We start from the raw sequence: 24,777 nt of genomic DNA on the forward strand, positions 1-24,777 counted from the left end.
ACCCTAGCAAAAATGATTGTGAAAGTCTAGGGCATGAAAAGAGTAACACTTGTTGATTGTAAACCTAACTAGGTTTAGATTTTGATATCTAAAGTCTGATTTGTTATGCTTCCATTGTGATGACATGCTAACCTTATATTGATAAAGTTGATTTCATGGTCTATATTTGTGCTTGGTTGTACTTGTTGTTCAAAATTTGCAAGTACATAGTCTTCAAGATGTTGAAGAAGCTTACGTACCTCATACTTAATAATAACTTGATGATGATGTTGAGAATGATGAAAAGAGGGAGATGTGAGAACCCTGATGACATTAAAGTTTACATTGACGACTGATAGATTGTTGAAAAGTGTAACTCGGTTCGGTTTTCATAGTGACATGTGTAATTTTGATTTAATGTAATTGATGTAAAGGAGAAAAATAAAATTATTATTGTAATGCTTGTCTCACGGGTTTCATGAGCAAGGAATTTTATTTTTTAGTGATGGCTCCCATTGTGAGCCTTTAGGAATTGTCATCTAGTCATAAAATCCAATTTGAGTCTATGTCATGTATGAAGGACCCTTCTTGGGCATGTTACATTTTTGTATGAGTCATAAAAGTATAAGAAGGCCCTCCAAGACCAAGACAAAGTCACCTCCTTCAAGTCGGATTCAAAAGAATAATATAATCTCTCAAATAGACATGTTAGCTCACAATCATCTCATGTCGGCTTATATACATGGGCAAACAACTATAAATAGGGTAGTTCAGATTCCATTTTAGAGCAGAATTTCAGAGAAGTAATTCGGTCAAGATATGAAGCTAGGAAGAAGTGCGAAGGTCATCAAGGGAGCCTAATAACCAACGAGGAAGAAGGAAAGGAGCAATGAGGTCTCTAGTGTTGTTTTGGGACTGTTTTTGGGCCAACTTACCTCCACATGTGCGAGATTGCAGACCTGTGTATTGTAGAAAGAAGGTCAAGGTATTACAGTCACAGTGAGAGAGGATTTCGGGTGAAAGACAAAGCCAAAGTGTCAAGAAGAAGTCTCCTTCTAGAGCGAAGAAGATATAAGGTCAAAGTTGGTCAAGCTCATGTGCTAAGGGTTTCTGAACTAGAACCAAGGAGTGCAGTACTGAACCAAGGGACCGAAATTCTGAAGAGTAGCCGTGAAGGAGGAAGAAGCAAAGATTTGATCATTGTAGGAAGAATCTCATCAAGGAGGATTTGTCTTGGTCTTGGAGTGGCAAATAGGTCAAGGGTCTTGGTCTTGGTATTTGTCAATTGAAGTCTCTATAAGAAGAAGAATTTGTGTGGGTTTTCCTCTCAAGTGGGAGAGGTTTTGGCCTTGGCGAATAGCCTACATTCTGTGTCTCTTGTCTCTTTATTGTTTATGCATTGGTAATTGTTTGATGAAAGAAAAACACAATAATAATCTAAAGAGAAGAATCTAATCTAAAAGGTAAAAAGCATTCACAAGCAGTTATCTCTCAGAGAAATCACCTAATACTTGATGCCCTAGATTTCTCAACATGGTATCAGAGCTAAGGTGACAAAGTCAAGGAAGGGCATCTTATCAAGGGATACTCAAGGATCAAATCTCGAGAAAGGCATCAAAGCAAATCAAAGGTTTCCAAAGCGAAGATCTACATTGAAGTATAAACTACTAGATCGAAGAAGAAGTCTACTTCAAAAGAAGTCTTGGGATCATCATCAAAAAGAAGGCCAAGACCCGACATCTCCTCAAGTTGAACAAATCTACAAATCCAAGCAACTTGAGATCTATTCATCCATGAAAAGCACTTCAAGGACAAATATCACAATAGTATCTTGAAGGAAGTGAAAACCCTAGTTCAATCAAAGAAGAATTCTTGGATCCAAAGACTTTGAGTTAAATTATTCTGAAGACTACTCATTCAAGAGAAGCAAGATCAAGGACGTTGTCATCATCATCTTTAAAAGGTTCGAAGGCAATTTCCATCTCGTTGAAGCAAGGTCCTTACCATTGAAGAAGATCATATAAGAAGCATTAAGACATCTTCATCAATCATCATCAAAGGGATCAAGTTGAAGATTTTATCTTCACTTGACAAGTAAGTACTGTTTCTTCTATAATCTAATCTAGCAAAAATGACTTCATTTTGCAAGGAGATCTATAAGTTGGTTGGGTCATCGAACTTCCTTGCATGGAAAAGGAGGATAGATATAGTCCTCGAAGAAAATGAAGTTATTGATCATGTCAATGGAAAGGTCTCCAAACCATCCAAAGGACAAGCACTATCTGAATACATGGAAAGGGATCTAAGGGCTCAAGAGATTCTTATGGAGTCTGTCAAAGATCCCCTCATTCTCTATATAGCAGAGCTGGAGACATCTAAAGAGATATATGATAAACTGGTAGAACTATTCTCTGAAAGTGCCATAAGAGAGATCATATCACTTAGATTTGATCTACACAAATTGAAGGTATCAAAGGATGAAGGGATATCCTCATGTCTCTCAAAAGCATCTCAAATAAGATCTCAACTTCAAGATCTGGGAGAGATGATATCAGATAAAGAAATGATCTCCATTGTTCTAAATGCACTAACTGATGAACAAGGTAACCTCGTATCAAATACCTATGAGGACAAGAAAGCTATCCCATTCAACAACTTGTGGTCTCTATGCAAGATAGAAGAAGACAGGTTGAGGGCAAAAAGTGTTGAAGAATCAAATGAGAAGATTCAAACATTTGCTGGAAGGAAAGGGAAATTTGGAAAATTTGGTCCTCGGAAAGGAAAGAAGAACATAGCTAAGATTCAATGCTATGGATGTAAAGAATATGGGCATTACAGGAAAGATTGTCCCAAGTTAAAGAAGGGCAATAACAAGAGAGATAGAGAAGAAGCCCATATCACCGAAGAAGTGGAGGAAGTTGAAAAGAAGAAATCCAAGAAAGAGGAAGTAAGAGATCTCTACTATCACTGAGATAGTCTTCCTCTCCTAAGTTCTTTTCAAGTTCCCAAGTCTTCTGTTGTAAGATATAGCTATCATGATTCACTAAGAAAAATGATGGGATGCATCATGGCATCATAGAAGCATTGAAGAAAAAGGGCTCGTGACATCATCATAAAGAAGCTTGAAAGATGGTTGAAGCATGTCAATCTCCTATGGAAGGATTTAGCTCTTGGAAACCTCATTAAAAGCATAAGTGGCACTTATGGGAAAAGAAAGAAAAAGGTCATCCAACACATGCCTCATCATACATCGATCAAAAGGAAACATCCAATAGATGGGGATACTCTAGATCCTCAAGATTCTCTGATGGAATCTTCAACGAAAGGTTCACTGATCAAGAGGGGAAGCAAGTGTTTCATCAGGGATTCCAAATTTGTGGAATTCATGGGATGATGATATGATGATATAAAAGATGAAGCAGATCAAGGGATTGAAGCTCTTTTCAATCAAGGAAGTTGCTGAAGGAATTCTGGATGACACAAAGAAAAATGAGGTGGGTATGTTTGTATTCGATATTATAAAGTCATGTCATATGGTTGCAGGTAACATGGATCAATGCTCTATCTTGAGAGCATAATCAAAAGGAATGATATCCTCCTTTGAAGGGATGCAGGAATGCATGGGTCACACATTCACTAGATGAAATCAACATAATATGTCCTTATATGTAATATGAGGTGGTTGACATTAATTGGAGGAAATCTGATTGGAAGCTCCTAGGAATGGAATGTGTAAAGAAAGGAAGGAAGAGATCGTCGAATTTGCAACCATGGTAAAGGCAATCAACAGCCGAGAAACCACGAAATCTGACTAGGATATCTCCAAGAAAGATATAATGAAGTTTAAAAAGGAAAGAGACCCTTGACAATATATATTTTTGGGAGATGTGTCGATATGTATGTAAGATGCTGATGCAAACTAGAAGATGTCATGATGAAAGACCATCACAAAGGTAATTTTGATTTAAGTGTTCATTTCTTATTTTTGAACAAATATCTGGATGGGCTTATGTAAGACTACCGAGGGAAGATCTATGGATGTCTTCCACCACTGATGCCCATGTAGTAGGATGAAAGATCCTTAAGGAAACATGGCATGAAGAAGGCAACATGGCATGAAGGAAGGCCAAATATGGACTGATGGATCACTTTCCGATGATGACATGACTGACTCATGGATGAAAGTGATGGATGGTCTGTGCCTTATGAAGAAGTCCCAAACATGAAGACTCCTAGATAATGAAAAGAAGTTCATGACATCATGAGGAGGAGTTCTTCAAGCAGTTGGTTGTCCCATCATCTCCACTTGAGGAGTTGCTGTAGGTCCCTAATTAAGAGGGAGCCTGGAAACAAGTTTCTTACTTGGTAGAAACTTGGAAGCAAAAATTCCTAAGCTAAGAGGGAGCTTAGGTACATTCCTTCTGTAGGAATGAGTACATTCCTTTATTGGAATATATATGTCCTCCCTAATTAAGAGGGAGATATAGACACATCATTCTTGTTTTCAATTGGGAAGACATAATGGAGGATTAGGTAAACATCTGGCATCCATTACTCTTTGAGGATGAGTTAGCGCATCCAAGATAAGAGTAGTCGTAGAGGATCGATATTCTTTGAGGACTAAGAATCCAAGATAAGAATAGTTCTGGTGGAACACACCCTGAGAACCCGGGTAGGGTATGTTCCGAGAGAGACAATGATGAGGGTGTCTATACATCATTGGTCTCGCCAGCATTGTGCTCAGTTCTCGTGGAGAAATAGAGCTGTTAGTCAAGGCCTTGCTATGTGACAATGTTGGTTGATATGATGCTAAACAGACGGGTTACCGATTTGACTCTTCTTATGAGAAATTCTTCAGATTGAGAATGACCAAGTACCATTATGAATACCTCCCTAGTTAAGAGGGAGTGTCAGTTTTCATAATGATATGTGTAATTGTGATTTTATGTAATTGATGTAAAGAAGAAAAATAAATTTATTATTGTAATGCTTTTCTCATGGGTTTCATGAGCAATGAATTTTATTCTTTAGTGATGGCTCCCATTGTGAGCCTTTAGGATTTATCATCTAGTCATAAAAGTCAATTTGAGTCTATGTCATGTATGAAGGACCCTTCTTGGGCACGTTACATTTTTGTATGAGTCATAAAAAGTATAAGAAGGCCCTCCAAGACCAAGACAAAGTCACCTCCTTCAAGTCGGCTTCAAAAGAATAATATAATCTCTCAAATAGACATGTCAACTCACAATCATCTCATGTCGGCTTATATACATGGGCAAACAACTATAAATAGGGCAGTTCAGATTCCATTTCAGAGCAAAATTTCAGAGAAGTAATTTGGTCAAGATCTGAAGCTAGGAAGAAGTGCGAAGGTCATCAAGGGAGCCTAATAACCAGCGAGGAAGAAGGAAAGGAGCAGCGAGGTCTCTAGTGTTGTTTTGGGATTGTTTTTGGGCCAACTTACCTCCACACGTGCAAGATTGCAGACCTGTGTATTGCAGAAAGAAGGCCGAGGTGTTACAATCATAGTGAGAGGATTTCGGGTGAAAGACAGAGCCGAAGTGTCAAGAAGAAGCCTCCTTCTAGAGTGAAGAAGATGTAAGGTCAAAGTTGGTCAAGCTCATGTGCTAAGGGTTTTTGAACTAGAACCAAGGAGTGTAGTACTGAACCAAGGGATAAAAAATTTGAAGAGTAGCCATGAAGGAGGAAGAAGCAAAGATTTGATCATTGCAGGAAGAATCTCATCAAGGAGGATTTGTCTTGGTCTTGGAGTGGCAAATAGGTCAAGGGTCTTGGTCTTGGTATTCGTCAATTGAAGTCTCTATAAGAAGAAGAATTTGTGCAGGTTTTCCTCTCAAGTGGGAGAGGTTTTGGCCCTGGCGAATAGCCTACATTCTGTGTCTCTTGTCTCTTTATTGTTTATGCATTGGTAACTGTTTGATGAAAGAAAAACACAATAATAATCTAAAAGGTAAAAAGCATTCACAAGCAATTATCTCTCAGAGAAATCACCTAATACTTGATGCCCTAGATTTCTCAACATAGATGACCTTATTACCATATGAAGTTAAAGAATAATGTTCCTGAAGGAATGAAGTTTTGGAAGGTTGAAATTCTCCGATGATATGATGATGTGAAAGAAAGAGCCTGTGTGGTTGGAAGAATGAAGTTGGATAAAGGAAAGTGTATAACTCCCCAGTTGAGAGGGAGGACATATTGTTACAGCTATAATACAAATCTTGAAGAAAGAATAAGTAAAGCACTACAGATGGTTATTCGTGATTAATAAAGTTGTGTTCGATGAAGTTGTGAACAAGAATCAGATGTTTCAGAAAGTGCTGAGGTTGAGTTTAGTGCTGTTGGAGAAGTTGAAGAAGGAAGATTCCGTCGAGATGTGTTTGGATATTGTAATAACCTAAGCAACATCAGAATAGTTGAAGGCCCCTAGAGATTTGTGTTAGAATACAAGGACATATACTTTGGAAGTTTGATACTAGTTGGAGTTGTGAAGCTACAATACATGCCAACAAATGAACAAGAAGTTAGTTTAGTTTAGGAGCATGCTTAGATTGGTGCATATATCTCCGATTTGGTTAAGAGGGAGAGATGAAGTACCATAAAATTTCCCGTATAATGGTACTTGGGACGACATCTTGGCCTGGTTAGTATTGAGATCTCAGTAGATGTCTAAATCCTAGTGAGGGAGGGTATCATGTGGAGCTCCAATTTAGTGTTGCTACCTGGATCCTTGTAAGGTTCGGTATCAGGGCATGGAGGCCTAGATGGTATCTATATCCTGATGGATTGATACCAGGGCTGTAGCTTGATGGTACTTATAGTGGCAGATGCCTGGATGACACCTAAGTCCCTCTTGGGACGATACCTTGGTAGTTAGGGTATCCCTAACATTGCGTATGCTATTGTACTCTTAAGAACATTTCAAATTGAGGTCAACTTTGTACCTCTTGAACAATTATTAATACCTCCCTAGTTAAGAGGGAGTGTTGAGAAATGTAACTAGCATCGATTTTCATAATTTTATTTGAGTCATGATGTAATGTATTTGTCAAAAGAAAGAAAAATAAAATTATTTATAAAAGAAAAATTATTTATAAGCATGGGTTTCATGCTTTGTTTATTTTGTTTCTAGGTCAAAGCCTCCATTGAAGGCTTTTAGGGTTTATGTCACGAGTCTTAGTCCTTGTCATCATGTAATGGACCCTTCTTGGGCTTTGTGTGTGAAGAAAGAAAATTATTTTGATGTAAATTGGTCATCTAAACCCTCCTCCACCAAGTCGGCTTGCCCATCTTCAAGTCAGCCTTAATAGGAGCTTCGAACCACTATAAATAGAAGAGCATTCGACCTATTTTGAAGCACCACTTGAAGAGAAGTTTGATTTGCAGTTCGAAGAGGAGAAAAAGGACACGAAGAAGCCTAAAAGTGAAGGAGAAAACGTAGCGAAGGAGAGGGAGACATTTTTCTAGCAAAAGAAGCTGAAAATTCTCTCTTATTTACCCACATGAGCAAGATTCTGAAGGCACAAGAAGGCCAAAGTTGTAGGTGAAGTCGTAGGGTTGAAAACCTATTGCAGGAGGACCGAAATTTTATGACTGATGCAGTATTGATGCAGTTTGACTTAAGTTGACTTTGGAATTTGGCTAATCATCTTGGGAGGTTGATTTGGTGGATTGGAGGAAGTATTTGTCTTGGTCAAAGGTCTTGGTTGTTTCAATTTGACTTGGTTATACCATAGAAGAAGAGTTTGACTATGTTTCCCCCTAGAAAGGGGTTTTGCCCCAGGTGAGAGCCTACACCCTGTGTCATTGATCTTCATGCTTTAATATTTTGATAGTTGCTTGATGAAAAGAAGTTAAAGAAGACATAAAGAAGTTAATAAGAATACAAGAATATCACAAGTAATTATCAAGATAAGAATATCTTTTTTCCTTTATGATTTTCCAACAATACATTCACAAATAATTATCAGTAGTTCAAAAATTCTATTCTACTTGGTTTTTCAACATGGTATCAGAATGAGAGTAAGGGAAGAAAGTTGGTGATCACTTCTTAGAAGAAACCCTTGAAAGGAGAAGCCCTCGTTCATCATCACCAATGGCTAAGGCCAGTGAACTAATGGCTCCTTCTTGCAAAGAAGGAAACACGCTGAATGGGGCAACAAATTTCAAACCTTGGAAAAAGAGGATTGACTTGGTCCTAAAAGAACATGATGTTCTTCAACATGTCCAAGAAAAGGTTGCGCAACGTAATTATCATACTGAGACGGCTAACATCGAAGAAGAGAAGTCAAGGCTCAAAGAATTATCTTTGAGTCTCTCAAGGACACCCGATCCCTTATGTTTCTGAATACAAAATTGCTAAGGAAGTATGTGACAAGCTAGTAAACCTATATTCATCTAATACCACTGGCCAAATGATCCCCCTTAGAAATCAACTTCGTGATCTAAGGCCAAAAAGAGGTGAATATCAATTTCCTTCCTTACGAAGATATCACATACGGGATGAGGCTCAAGTAATGGGAGAAATGATTTCTGAATCTAAACTAATGACTTCTGCAATCAATGGTCTACCCAAACAATGGGATTCTTTTGCTGGTGGAATATGTTCTAGAAAGGAGAGGCCTACATTTGATGAATTGTCAGCTGCTTGCATGGAAGAAGAAGCTAGAATCAAGGCCAAGGGAGACATTGAAGAAGCTGATTCACAAGCTTTTGCTGCACGATCCAAGAAGTTCAATGGGAAGTAGAAATTCAGTTTTCAAAGGAAGAACTCAAACAAGAGGCCAACTCCTCAAGGGAACTGTTGGAAATTCAATAGACTTGTGTATTATAGATGATTTTCCTTAACTTGATAATTACTTGTGATAAATTTTGGCCTTTTATTACTTTTATTAGTTCTTGTTCATCAAGCAATTACCAAAACCATGAAGATCACAACAAGACAAATTACACAAACAATATGCTCCAAGCCAAGGCAAATCCCCTCCAAAGGGAAAACCGAAAAATAATGCTTCTCTTCTTATAGAATCTTCTTAGAATGAGACTTCCAAGACCCAAAGACCAAATCCCAAAATCCTCCCTAGCACAAAGTCAGCCCCCTAGCAAAGTCTTCTTCAAGGCAACTTCCAAACTTCGACATACTGCAACTTCGTCCTAGATTTTTGGCCCTGCAATTGCACCTTAGAATTTCGGCCCTACAATTTCACCCTCCTACAACTCACAACAACAAAACTCTAACTTTGTACGTGTGCAGAGAGAGAGATGATCCCAAGTCACTTCAACTTTTTTTCTTCATCCTTTCCAACTCTTTTTCTCCTTCGCTATTGTAATTCGAACCTGTGAGAGATGTGTGTCACAAATGAGGTCAAGCTCCTTTTATTTATAACCTTCTTGAGGGGTCGAATAGCCCTCCCTTAGGCCGATTTGGCCTTAACTAGGGCTGACTTGGTCTTGGAGGAATAAATGGCTTTTTCTTGACAAAATAAATATTTTTTTTGTTACAATGAGTCCAAATGGGACTATAATACATGACATAAATTATTCTTTGTCCTAGAAAGACCTAGAAGCACGAAGAACATGCTTTTGACCTAGACTTGAGCATGAAACCCATGCTTTACATAAAAATAGATTTTTTCTTTCTTTATACAAAGTATATAATGTCATGATTACAAATAGGTCATTATGAAGACCGAACCTAGTTACAATTTCCAACACTCCCTCTTAACTAGGGAGGTATTCATAATCCCATCACATGGTACAAGGAATCTCATCCTTGAAGCATTCTCATAAGAAGAGTCGGATTGATAAGCCATCTTTGTCAAACATCTATATCATTACCAACATTGTCCTTGAAGGCCTTAACTAGACAAGCTCAACTTCATTCGAGAGCATTATGCTGGGAGGCTTTACGTGAGCTGCCACACTACCTCTAAGGCACATACCCCATCCGGATGTTCACTGGGTATGTCCTTTTAGGACTATTCTTATCTTGGATTTCCAATCCCTAATCCTCAAAGAATATCGATCCTCTTCGACTACTCTTATCTTGGATGCCCTACCTCATCCTCAAAGAGTATCAGTCAACAACTTCTTTTCTTGGATTCAACAATCTATAAGAAGTTCCAATCTCAGATGCTTATCCAATCCTCCGGGTTCCATTCTTTCTTTATGGCCTTCACTAACACTTACGACTGTTAGTCCTGGTCTAGTGCATGACCCATAAAGACAAGAACTATCCAACATCACTCCCTCTCAATTAGGGAGGAGATGTCTACCAAACCAAGCTTACCTCTTAGGTACTCAAGCTTCTTGTTTGGTAATGCTTTAGTCAGAATATCTGCTACCTATTCATCTATAGATATATAGTGTATCTCCACGACCCTATCTCGTACCAAGCTTCTGATGTACTGGTACTTATTATTTATATGCTTTGTCCTAGCATGAAATAGCATGAAACACCGGGTCTTCCGTCAATCTTATGCAACTTTCATTATCAAAATGTATCTGTGTAGGGATAAGCAGTCCTTCAAACAAATTTGATAGTAACTTCCCGAGCCAAACTGCTTCCCGACAGATGTTTCTTGCAACAACATATTCAACTTCAACACTACTCAAAGCAATTGTATCCTGCTTTTTGCTCATCCATGAGACCATGGAAGATCCTAGGTTGAAGCATCCACCTGTTGTGCTTCTTCCATCTGTCTCACTACCACCCCAATCTGAATCTATATATCCCACGAATTGGATTTCATTACCAGTATACCGAAGGAAGTGATGTATGGTTCCACGCAAATACCTTAGGATATGCTTAGCTACAATCCAATGATCATGTTTTGGCTCCATCTGAAACTGACTAAGGACATTCACTACAAAACAAATGTCAGGTCTTGTATTTACTAGATACATCAAGGACCCAATCAATTGTCTGTAGCAAGTAGGATCCACCGGACTAGAATCTGAACTCCTCAACTTCTTTATATTGGTAATCATAGGAGTCATCATAAGCTTGTTGTCCATCATGCCAAATTTCTGAAGAATCTTGATCACATATTTACCTTGACCAAGATATATTTCACCTGGCTTCTGCCAAAATTCTAGTCCCAAGTAATAATGCATAATCCCAAGATCCTTCATATCAAATTCGGTTGCTAACTGCTTCTTGCATTCCTGAATCTGATGTTCTACACCTGTGACTAGTAGATCATCCACATACAAGAGTATGATGATTGGTTCACCTTATACCGCCTTGATGTATAGGCTAGGATCTATAGAACTCTTGGTGAAACCAAGCCTCAAGTGGTATGCATCCATCGTTGCATACCAAGCTCTAGGTGCTTGCTTTAAGCCATATAGAGCTTTCTTCAACCTGCAGACATGAGTCTCCCTCTAATTTATTTCAAATCCTTGAGGCTGCTCAATGTAAACCTCTTCATCAATGGTCCCATTCAAAAATGTTGTCTTAACATCCATTTGATGGATGTTCCATCCCATAGTAGCAGCCAAAGAAACAAGCGATCTTATTGTTGTATATCTAACTATAGGAGCAAATGTTTCTTCGTAATCAATACCTTCTTTCTGTGAGAAGCCTCTTGCTACAAACCTTGCTTTGTATTTATCAATGCTCCCATCCATTTTGAAGTGACTATATATTTGTCACTTGGCCTAGGGACAATCTCCCAAACATCGTTCTTCATGATTGATTGGTATTCTTCCTGCATTGCATTCCTCCACTCTTGATGTTTAGCCACATCTTCATAGGAGGAAGGTTCCACTTCAATGAGCTTTGTCATATATGCAACATACCTAGAATACCTCTTTGGTCTTTTGCTTTCTCTGAAGGTCCCCTTAGTTATGTGTCCTTCTGCTTCTTGTAGAGTAGCTTTCAACCAAGCAGGCCTCTTTTGAATTTATGGAACAATTACTTGTTGCACAAACTCACTTGGACCTTCAACATCTTCTTGAGTAGATGTTTGATCTTGACCATCATTGTCCCTTGAGATATCTTCAAAGATAGGTATCTCTTCTTCATCAGAGTCGATTGGAACATGTTTTGATTTTCTATAAGCTATTCTTTCATCAAAAGTGACATCTTTGCTTACTTCAATTCGACGACCCTCCTTAACATAGATTCTATATACCTTTGATGAAGCACTATACCCAACAAAGATGCCCTTTAGACTGGTAGGATCCAACTTCTTTCTCTTGTCCTTAGGTATATGAGTATACACAGGATACCCAAATATTCAAAGGTGATCCACACTTGGCTTCTTTCTGTAAATGCTTCTTCCAGCGTCATGTTGTTGAGAATCCTGTGAGGACTCCGGTTCTGCAAGTAAACAATTGTCACACATGCCTCTCCCCATAGGAATTGAGGGAGATCTTGATCATGTAGCATAACCACGACACATTCTTCAATTGCTCTATTCTTCCCTTCATCCGTGCCATTTTGTTCAGGATTATAAGGAACAATTAGCTCCCTCTTAATCCCCGCTTCCTTGCAGAATGCTATTAGTTCTTTGGAGGTGTATTCTCCACCATTGTTGGACCTTGGAGTCTTGATCTTCCTCTTGGTTAGGTTCTCCACGTCATTCATGAATTCTTGAAACTTCTCGAATACCTCATCCTTATTCTTGATTAGGTATAACCAAGTTTTCCTTGAGAAATCGTCAATGAAGGTCACATAATATTGATGCCCACCAAGATATTTTACTGCCATAAGTCCACATACATTTGAGTGTATGAGATTTAAAACTTCCTTATATATGGTATCACTCCTTGCAAATGATTTCTTCATGTTTTTGCCTAGAGCACATCCCTTATAGGTCCCTTCATGTTCTTTCGTCAATTCGGGGATGCCATTGACCATTTGACTTAGAGATGGAAATTTTTATAGTGAAGGTGTCCATACCTTCTATGCCATAGTTCGGAAGGGCTTACATCCAAGTGCACTAGGGCTTGAGATAGAGGTGTAAAAAGTCTATATAATGCCCCCTCACGAATCCCAATCACCCTAGCATTATCGATGCTAGAGCCCTTACCCCAAACCAAAACCTTGCCATCAACGAAAGCAATTCTATCACCTTTATCCTCTAGACAAGAAATATAAACTAACTTTTTCTTCAAAATTGGAACATATAGAATATTGTTGAGGTGAATACTTCCACCAGACTCGAGCTCCAACGAAGTAGATCCAATCCCTTTCACTGGATAACTCTTCTTGTCTCCAAGTTCAATTGAGTGAGAGGAAGTTTCTTTTGATAAGGTCTTGTTGCCGCCTTGCTTTCACACCTTGGTTAGTGTGGGAAAAATCCTCAACCCCACAAGGTGTGATCTTGGTGGCAAACTAAGAGAAGGGGTTGTCACCTAATCCCAACTCTCTTTGTTAAAGCTCTCTCCTAGTTAAGCTAAGGGGGGTGGTCCCTAAAGAAGGTTAGTGAAGGAAATGTGAGGTTCTAGGAGACTAAAGTTAGAAGGAGATACCTATCAAAGATGACTTAATTCCAAGATGTAAACAAGCACATAAATATATGAGCAATATTAAATGATATATTCAAAGTATAGACCAGTGCTTCAAAGTAAATGACAAGTGCTTGCTCAAAATGAAATTCAAGATACAATGATGAATAATCCTGCAAAGCAAATGTTAGACCAAGATAAGCATATAAACATCACTTGCAATTATAAAGGAAATAGTACTTGTAAAGAGAGTGCTCAAGTAACAAAAGATAATGACATTAAATAATCATGAGCTAAATAACCACCAAAATAACAAGTACATGAGATAGCGAAATTGCAAGTAAAGTAAAGATTGCAAATGAAAAGATCCACAATACTTGCAAAATAAAGAAAATGCTACTTGAAAGAAAGATGATGCTTGCAAATAAGATTCAATAAACTCAAGATAGCTTATGCATGAGAATGTATTGCAAGTAAAGTAAAGTTGTGATGTGAAGGTGCTCTTGGTTTATTTTATTAATAACATCCTAAAGCAAGTTTCAATTTAACTCCTGTCCCCAGACCTCACCCTCGCTCGAAATCCGAATCTCACAGTGAGGAGTCAATAGGGGTGGAGGGTCCCTAATGTCTATACAACCAACTTAAGTTGGAGGTTAATTTTAGAAATGCCAATTAGCATAAAAATGTGCCTAAGTGAGATGCTTGAGTGAATGTTGTTGCTTCCAAAAAGAGTATTGGTGCTTGAGAATAATAGACAATGCTTAAGTAAACAATACCAATATCTTCAAATGGAAATGTAAGTAAAACAATTAACCCAATGTAGCTTCACAAGTTCCAAATTGCTTTGCAAGAAATAAAACCAATGCCAAATTGCTTCAATGACACAAGAATGCTCAATAATAACCAAAATGTCACAAATTGAATTGACAATGATAAAACAATGTGCTCAAAAGACTTGTGAAACCAAAATGGATAGATAAATTAAACTAGTTTAAGCTTGCCAATTGAGTGTAAAATACTTGCTTGCATCAAAAGAAAATTTGCATGTGTTGAAATAGATTGCCCAATGCAAGTACTCAAGAAATTGAAGTAGCAAACATAAACCAATGTCAAATTTATGCTAAAACGAAAATGGATATGAGTGATGTTTTAGAAAAACTAATCATGCATGAGTGAGCTTAGCAAATGAGATTAGCAAAAAAACTTAAACTAAGAGATTAGTCCACCCACAAGCAAAAATCCTCCCTCTAAATGGGGAGAAGGGATACCATGGGAAAAATCCCAAGCTCCCTGACAAGAAAGTTGATCCTTTTATTAGTGATTGGTTACAAGAGAAAAGAGAAATCCCTTTGAGAAGACTTCCCAAGGAAAACAAGGGAATCTTTTACAACATGTCACTTTCAAAGTGCTAATCTCTTCCTTAACAAGTGAAAATTACAAGAGATGCCTTGCCAAAATCTGAAAATACAAGAGACTACTTTGCAGAAGTCAAATCAGCCTTGAAAAAGTGGAAAATCATGCTTGAAGAAGGGAGGAAAATCTTTTGAAAAAGTGGAAAACCATGCTTGAAGAAGGGAGGAAAATCTTCCTAAAGCCCACGACCTTGTCAAGGAAAGAGGAAGCCTTGATATCAGCTTAAGATCTTGTCCAAATCTGCCACAAAAAATTGACCACAACCCCCTCAAAAGGCTGCCAAATAAATGCTAAAGGTTCTGCAAGAAATATATTAGTAGTTTTCAAGGGCTCCTCCTTCAAACTTGCCACTAAAATAAGTTTGTAAATCTGCTTAAATGGGCTGCAAAACAGATCCAAAAATGAATTTGAAAAGACATAAAAGAAAGGAAATGATAATCTACAATTAGTGTACAAGAACTAGATCAAGACATGCAAGTAGAACTCTATACTTGTCTAGTTAAAACCATACTCTAGATAGCAAATAGAATCCTTGAAAGTGCAAGATATTGATTAAACAATATATTGAATTTAATCTTCTGTGAGTTTAGTAGGCTAGAGGAAAGGAAACTCGCTCTTTTCAACTTTGTCTGATGAGATCCTTGAGGCAAAATCGATTGGGTCCTTAAATCCTTGAGCTTGAGAGTCTATTGGAGAGTTCTCCCATGCCCAAAAAATCCTTCAACAAACTTTAAAAGAATTTTCTACACACTTGGAAATAGATATTAGCATTCATAAAGGAGTTAGATAGTACAATAGGTGAGAAGGCTAGAGATTCCTCCTAAAATCATCTAGTGCTCCTCATTCCTAGAGTATTTCTCTAATAAAAAATAAACACAAGATAGCTTGCATATATTAATCCAAAACAATGGCAAGATGATAGCTAACATAATCCAAATTGCATATAGAAAGTAAAGCACATAAATCAAAACAACATCACCTCAAGGAGAGAAGGAGAACACCATCAATAGTACCCCAAAGTCTTTTTATTATATGAAAGTGAATACACAATCCAACAAAGTTTCCTTAAGCCCAATAACTCGTTCCAAAGATACGATGTGAGCGCCCAAAAGCTCATCTAAATAGGAGAGAGGCAGAAAATCCCAAGAAAGAGTGGTGGAAATCCCTAAGCAAGGCCATGCAAATCAAACTCCAAGAACGCTCCACGGATTCCCTTGAAGCACCACACGTTCCCTTGATGAGGTACATGTTGGGATGAGAGAGGGACATGTGGATGTGGGAGTGGAGTGCTAGGAGACCACTCTACACTCATCTCTACTGCAACTCAAATCAAAGCCCACCAAGTGGGTGACTTACTCTTAAAACTCAAGCTATCTCCACAAAAATTGCGATTTGCCTTGAGAGACCGATGGTCCCTCCTCAAGGAATTCGATTTCCCTTTTTGTCACATGTTTCTCCTTGATTCTTGGTCCATGGTGGAGTCCACATCACCTTCTAACTTCAACTCGACTCTTGATGAATTTCCACCTCATTTCCACATCATTTAACATGTGTGGATATTTATTTTATCCAATTTATTTAATTGTTGGCTCAATTTATTGCCACATTTTCCCATAGACATAGGAAAAGTGGGTTTTGAAGGTCCATAATTTATTTTTTTATCTTTCAAAGTATGTCTTAGTAGAAAGTTGAGGAGTAGAGGTGTAATTTTCAACACACATACTCCATACAATTTCTCTAGACATCACTTATTACAATTTACATTTAGAATTTATTAAAATTTCCCTCCCGCCGGAAATTTTAAAAATTAAAAAATTGACCTCTAGACCTAATCAAATTCCGTGAAAGTTTTTGAGTGATCTAGTATGGTAATATACAATGACTCTAGACACTAGGACTTACCCAAGGTCATGATTACAAATAGGTCATTATGAAGACTGTACCTAGTTACAATTTCCAATAGGAACTGAGATATGTCCAAGGTTCAATGCTATGGTTGTCATCAATATGGTCACTACAAAAACAATTGTCCTAATAGATCAAATGAAAGAAAGGAAGGGAGAGCATCAGGCTTCAACAATTGAAGAAGTGGATCCCTCCAAGAAAGTCAAGAATGAAGAAGATCAAGATTTCTACTACTGAACGCATGTCTTGGGTCATGAGGTTGAAGATACCAGGTTTAGCTTGTTTGATTTGACTTGTTTTTATCTCTTAGGATAAAATTGATAGAGTAGCTTTTATTGTTGGTAAAATCATTGGTATTCATACTTTATCTCTTCAAGCTCTTGTTCACCAAGACATTAATCTTTGTGGTCTTTGGCATAGTCATATTGTTAATGTATTCTAAAATATATCATGAAAATATCTGCAATGATTGTGCCCTAGGAAAGATTATTGATAAATCTTAGACCTGATTCTTTTTGAAGTCTGGAAAAGATCTTGGTGATACATCAACTTATGTATTCCTGATTGATTGTTCTGACATTTGAATTCTTGATTAAAGTACTTCGCATGATAAAGTTGCAATGTTGATTTTACTGTATAATGAATACTGTGCTTGTGAAGATCTAGGATTTAAAAGATTGCATGTCTTGGCAAGTCCCTAGGGTTTTGGCTAATCAAGATTGAATACCTAGGTTGAATATCTAGGGTTTGTGGACAAAACCCTAGGACTATTGAAGATGTTATGGCACTTCTAAGGTTTGTATGAATTTAGGGTTCAAATATGAAACCCTAGTTGATAAATCCTAAGGATTAGGGTAAGGGCTTGTGGACTAAGCCCTAGGATGGATTGCTCCTACTGGAAACCCTAGTTACATGATGTTGATATGAATAATGTTAATACAAGAAAGAGCTAACATGTTGTGTACTTTCATTTCTTTTATATTCAGTCTCTTTTTCTGGTAATTGTAGTTGTTCTTCCTTGGCCTCCTAATATGAATTATAGGAACATCTTAAGATCTGCCATGATCTTAGAAATTGTTGATAGAACAAGACAATAAAGAACATTGGTCATCAATGAGCATTAGTCTTAGAGGGAACATGCAAAACCATTATGTCTTCTAAGTCATGATGATGATTCATTTCTATGAGCCTTACTGAGATTTGACATTATGGACTCTATGTCCATAGATATTTGCATGAAAAGACTCTACTGGTCAATTAGTGATACCTATTGACTAGCTCATTTGATGCATATCTGGCAAGGCTTGGTAAAACTAATTCCAACCTCCATATCAAGGTTATGATGGATGAACCTATGAATCTGCTTCCTTATGTGGATAACCTACCGTTGATAGGTTTGACTCCCCAATGAAAGAAGGAGTTTGCTGCTGAACTGGATATGAAGAATATTGGGTTAATACACTATTACCTGGAATTGGGAGCCTAGTAGAAATACTATGAAGTTTCCCTTGGGTAAGGGAAGGATGATATCAAGATTTTGTAGAAGCTTGAATGAGAGAATGTAATTCTCCGTTGATCCATCGTGTTGAAGTGATTCTTTGATTAATTCAGAAGCACTGAGGATAGAAAAGGCACAACTAGTGGTCGGTTATTTTGGGCTCTCCAATTTTGAGAAGCCGAATGAGAATCCAGTGTCTTATAACAAGATATAGCATATTGGCATCAACTATCACTACACTCGTGACATGACACAGAAAGGAGCAATGAAGCTCTAGTACATCTCCACTAAAGAGAAGACAACTGAAACCTACTCCCGGAGGAAAGTTTGTATATTTAGAGATGAGTTGGGACTTGTGGAGAATGCCTCTCTGGCCGAGAGGGAGCAGTGATCTTCTTAGATCATGTTATTCTTCTTGTGTCACACTAACCTCTATAGGGTTGTAGTCCCTGTGTCAATGTGACCTGTATAGGAAGAATGGTTTGATAGATTGATCAACATCGTGGACATTCATTTTCTTTGTGTCTTGTACTATGACCTGTATAGGGTTATTACCCCATGTCTTGTACACTGACCTGTATAGGGAGAATGGTCCTGTGAGCATCTTTCTGTGTCTTATACGTTGACCTATATAGGGCTTAACATCCTTATGTCAAGTACATTTCCCTGAATAGAAAGATGAACATCTCCCTGAGTCTTGTACCTTGACCTGTATAGGGATTAACACCCCTGTGTCAAGTACACTGACTTGGATAGGAAGATGGACATTTTCCTATAACTTGTTCTTTAACAAGTAACCTAAATAGGAAAATAGCTATTCTGTCGTGTCTTGTATTATGACTTGGATAGGGCTGTAGTTCCTGGGTCTAATACAGTGACTTGTATAGGAGAATGGGGTTAGAGGCTACTTGGTTGGATAGGAGCCTCCCGACATCTAGCTCTAATCTCAGAGGGGGCTTATTATTACCATGCATGGATAAGGTAGTACTCTAGTTCTACAGTACTAGCTAATTGATTTATATGATGGTACGATGGTTATGAGACACTAGTTGATTGATGCCTCTTGGGGAGAGTATGCATGAAGAGTACCATGGTGATTCTGGTACTGGGTGGTGATGGTGGTAATCCATTGATGATCCTGATCTAATCTTGGTCCTTTATTAGAGAACCTTTTCAACTTGCATTACACGTTGATTGTGATTATGAATACTTCCCTAGCTAAGAGGGAGTGTTGAAAATGTAGGTATGGTCATTCTTCATAAAATGTTTTATTGAAAAACAAATTATTATTCTTGCAACACGTTCTTCATGCCATTGTAATGATCAAAATATATTTTTGTAAGCCATACTTTACATGGCATAAAAGGAAGAAATTATTGTTTTGTAAATAAACGCGAGGCTCCACAAGTGCTAGGTCAGCCTCAAAAGTGGTTAAGTTGGCTCAAAATTAAATAGGGAAAAGTAAACTTGAATTTTCAAAGTTTGGCCTCCTATAAACTTCAAGTCAGCTTGCCCTAAAAGGAACCTATTCGAATCTCTCAATGGCTATAAATAGAGCACCACTCATCCTCCTTCAAAGAAATCTCGATCTCTCGAGCATCTCATCTGTTTATCTATGCGAAGGTCTTCTAAAGAGCAGTGAAAATGTTAGATCAAGCAAGAAGTCTCTATTTTCTCCCTCACAGAAGCTTGTTTTATCTTGTGACATCTGTGGATTAAGTCCGAAGTCTGTGGCTATTGAGAAGAGAGGTCCGAAGTCTGCTCCTTATCTCTTGAAGTTTGATCTCTAGGTCGAGCACTAGAGAGGCATTAAATTCAATGATTCGAAGTCCCCTTTTGAACTGAGACTAGAGCTAAGGTCTAAGGCTATTTTGAAAAGGGGATCTGAAGTCTATCCAAGAGGATCTAAAGTCTGCACTAGGGCGAAATCCTAAGGAAGAGGTTCACAAGGTCTGGCCTAATCTGAGTTTTTATTCCTACTTGAAGTCTACAATTAGGTTGAGATCTGAAGGGCTATTCCATGCTCGTTTCTGAGATCCAAGGGTTATCTTTTGGTGGAAAAAACAAGTTGCTACAGATCTATTTTAAGGCCTAGATTCGAACCTTCAGAGGTCTGCAATCTTGGCCGAAATAGCTCAGATCTGAGATCATTCTTGATCCGAGTTTTGGGACATCCTTGATTTGAAGGCCAAAGACATATATTTCTCCGAGTTTGATTCAATCTAAGGAGATCTGAAGTCCGAGCCCATGAAAGCCTTGATCTTAGTGGCATGATGAGAGGATCAACCTCTCTGTTATGATTTTGGTGGACATTGAATTGCAGTCACTTGTATTTGGAGACTTAGCACTTGTGGAAGCCTTTTGAGGTCAATATAGTCCATGTCTTGAATCTTGATGTATTGTTGAGGGATCAAGAATTGGTTGGGTTTTCCCCCTTGTGGGGTTTTGCCCTGGTCTTTGACCTAATTCTGGTGTCTCTTGTTATTGTGCATTGTGATCTCTTCTTTCTCCTTATTGTTTGTTTAATTTATGAAGTGTAATTATTTGGTGAAGTGAAAAAATTGCAAAGAAGATCTAATACATTCACAAATAATTATTAGAGTTTAGAAATTCTATTCTACATGGTTTTTCAACACAGGGGACTCATTTATCATCTTGAGACACATGCAATTTGGAATAGAGGCCAAAGATCTCAGATTAGAAGCCGTTCTTAGCAAAACTAGAACTTTGGTTGAAAAAATGAACCACAAGATTGAATGCTTCCATGTGTGACGACATAAAAACAAATGGGTTGACTCCTTAGCCAATTTAACTACCTAATTTGGAAAGAAAGAATTGTTTTTAATTAATGGGCAATTTGTCAACTAGCCAATTCCCTAATCTTGAGGGTCTCAATCCTTTTGTATCTGGTAAATCTCTGTATGAATGGGTATTTTGGATGGTTTTGAAATTGTAAATCATGAATAGCAAGTTGTTATCACTCCCTAGAACTATAGTGATTATCTACTTGTGTTACAGTGTTATTAGAACCAGACTAGAACTGGTGGAATCGACTGGTTTGGCCGTTATTGGTCCAAAACTGGCCGGTTTTGTAATGGAGCCGTCCGGTTCGGTATCAAACTGGCGTATTTCACCAAAACGGCCGATTCAGGACCGACTCCGTGCAAAAAAAAATTGCCTTTTTTTTAATATTTTGATTTTTTAGTTGGTTGGTTACTCTCCCCTAGGCTAGCCTAATATTCAAGCATGTGCCCCCCAACCTAATAATCAAGCCTATGGCGCTAGTATTGCTATGCAATTCATGGTAATGTTAAATTTTCATTTCATCCTTTGACTTAAATTTTTAACATTACCATGAAATGGCTTAGGATGTTTGAGAGTGGTTCCAACCTCATTGGATTTCATATGGAGAAAGTAGAATTTTAGATTTCACTCAAAATCCAGCAGACTTAACGGTTTTTCAGGATTTCAGGATTGGGGGGATTGCAACATTTCAATTGGATTTTGTCATGTGCGAGGGTATGGAACTAGTATTTAATAAAAAGCACCAAGCTCTCTATGTACTGTTATGTTAGCGGTATTGGTTGTCAAACTCCTCTATCATGACTCTACTAAAAATGTAACCATCACTCAAACAAAATCTTGACATGACATGCTACGTTTTTTCTATCTTCTTTTAATGGCTAAATGGTTATATTGATGGCAAAGACCCCAATATAGGCAATGATTTTGATGATCTATAGGCATTTGTTGTAGCATGATTTTCTTTGGATGCTAGAGGCCATCTAGAGCTTATTTGTTGATGTATTTTCGGTTCAGAGATGGATTACACTCGATGCTATTTTGTTTATATGCACCCTTACATGCTATGTACATGAGAACTTTTGCATATTTGTGTATAAATGGTTTGGATTCATATGGATGCACATGAATATATATATTTTTCTTTAAAATATGAATATATTATGTAGTTTTGGTAAACCGGTTTTTTGTTTGTTTGTTTGTTTTGTTTTGTTTTGTTCTGGTTTTTTACCAGTTCTGACCGGTTCTCGGTCCATAAGGTTTTTCGATTCGATCACCGGTTCAGTTCTGATAAGATTGCTTCTGTAACCCATCTGTGTGCATTTGCCAGAGTCTTATATATAAATTAAATTCCCTAGTTTTTGTGAAAAAGACTTACAAGCATTTGTCCTTCAAAAATGAGAAGCACTTGCACCATTATAAGGAAGTGCCATTTTTTAATGAGGATTAAAAATCCCATATTGAACATTTTACAAACAATTATTGTTTGTCACTCTTGATTAATATCTTTGCACGCTTTCATCTCTTGTCCCAAAAATATGGCTTCTAAGATGGTTATAACCAATACAAATTACGATGTATTTCTTTTCTTAAATCTTCCAAGTCGTTACTACAGCCCAAGAATTCTTTTGTTTGTCTTCAAAATAAAAACTCACGAGTCACTGTACTTCAAAGTTCAAACATGACCGAAAAAACACAATGTTGAAAAATACCTCAATGCCAATGGTGTCTTTAATTGTTTTTCAGCTCTGGGCCTAGAATGGTGTAGACTTGACGATGCTTTTACTTGGAAATTTGAGCTTGCATATTGTGCTTCATCCATGAAAGCAAACAGCTGCATGAACTTGCAATTTGTCTTCACCACAATGATCCATGTTGATGTATGGACCTACAATTTGCCTTGATTACTATTTTTTAAAAATGTTCTCTCTGCCGTAAACAGTTGACCATTGTTCTAGCATCATAGAAGAAATGATACTTCATGGCTTTGACTAATCACAGTATCCAATGCTTAGATTCTAGATTCCAGCATGCTTTCTTTTATGACAGATTCTAGCAACACAGTGCTTTTTTTTATGACTGAACCCTCTGCATAAGATCTCCCTTTGCATGATTTGCTATATGAATCTGTGTGTTTCAAAGCACTGCTTTTTTAACAGATCCCAGTGGCAGATTTCTCCTACACTCAACCAGTCATCTCGATGATTTTGGATCTTGAAATCAAACAGCTGCAAGGCTTATGGCACAATGGGTTGGATGTGTCTTTGATACCAAATGAAGGATTTAATCCCCTTCAATAACGGAGTAAGACAGTAATATATCAATGATGCACACTGAACTCAATCATTCTCATTATCAAAACACATCTTTATAAATGTACGAGCACTATCTCATGAAAGCACCAGTTCCTATAATCACTCAACAAACACTCCTTAATTCACTCAACAAGTTTTACTTTAATCTCAAGTTATCTCTAGGAGATATGAGTACACTAACAACAATTGTTCTTTATCAAATTAAGGATAGCACAAATGAATCATTAATCCAGCATGGCTTGTATCATTATTTGTTATATATAAAAGAAGAAAAGCGATTCTATGGAGTCGCTGCCTTCAGAAACTGCATCTGTACAATCTTATGGTTTGTTCTATAAAATTTACCAAAAGCAGGTTTTTCACAATTGATATTGTTTCCACTAACATCATATTTACTCTCATGCTTGTCACATCCTCAATCTGTCATGTTTTGCAGGTACAAAGAACATCTCATATAGATGATTCTACCATAAGTGGAGAGTAACACTATAACAAATCAACCAGCAGAAAGAATAACATCCCTGAATTAATTCAATAGTCTATGAAGAAGCGAATGAATGGAGGCATATGTCTCAAGACATTGTTGCTCAGTGCAGTTACTTTTCTGAGGATAAAATCGAGAAGGTGCCCAATTCTTGAAAAACCTTGAAAGAAGAGCCTATTTTGTAAGAAGATACCCCATATAAGTCCAATATTCATTGAAGCCTATCGAGATTCTCTACCTAGTTTACTATCCTTGCAACCCCAGGAATCAATATTTTCTATTTCATTGGAATTTCCAGGGGCAGAGAAGGAAGCATTGGAGGTAGCTCCAGTAAATTCTTTAATCTTCACTTATTACCACATAAAGCTCCAACATAGCTGAATAATACTTTTCTTCGATGACATGCAAGTTCAAGGCGTAAATTCCAACTCAATTCTCATGTTTAGTGTTCTATCTGTGGGTGTTGATTGAGCGACCCTAGAACAAGGTAAGCATATCCACATTCATGCAAAAAAAATGCCCACCCCCATGGAACCATGGCATTCATCAATGAAATGCAAGCTTGGGGAGCAAAACGCAACTCAATCACAATGTTCATGTGTAGCTTGTGTGTGCTGATTTATTGGCTCTCAAATATGGTAGAAGACCTATGGTTATGAAAATAGTGCCCAACTCTGTGAAGTCTTGGCATTCTTCAATGAAACACGAGTTCATGGTGTAAAAACAAACTCAATAACAATGCTTATGTTCTGCCTGTGTGCTGGTTTATTGTCTGTAGAACATGGTGACCATATCCACGGTAATGCAAAAAAAAGGCCCAACCCCACAAAGCCTTCTTCAATGACATGCAAGTTCAAGGTGTAAAATCCAAGTCAATTACCATGTTTAGTGGTCTTCCTGTGTGTGCT

At 37.6% G+C, this 24,777-nt stretch overlaps 1 long non-coding RNA gene across 1 annotated transcript in view; it reads left to right on the forward strand.

Annotated features, from left to right (window-relative positions):
* Window positions 1-24,297, forward strand: part of LOC149166761 (uncharacterized) — a 118,108-nt gene extending 93,811 nt beyond the window's left edge. Inside the window, exon 2 of the long non-coding RNA XR_016260894.1 lies at window positions 23,822-24,297. This is a non-coding gene — a long non-coding RNA (uncharacterized LOC149166761). The remainder of the gene's footprint in view (window positions 1-23,821) is intronic.
* Window positions 24,298-24,777: the final 480 nt, after the last annotated feature.

Source organism: Pinus tabuliformis, chromosome 5_1 (genome assembly GCF_031772625.1).
Source record: "Pinus tabuliformis cultivar Carrire ecotype Pingquan chromosome 5_1, CPIR1, whole genome shotgun sequence".
Taxonomy (NCBI): domain Eukaryota; kingdom Viridiplantae; phylum Streptophyta; class Pinopsida; order Pinales; family Pinaceae; genus Pinus; species Pinus tabuliformis.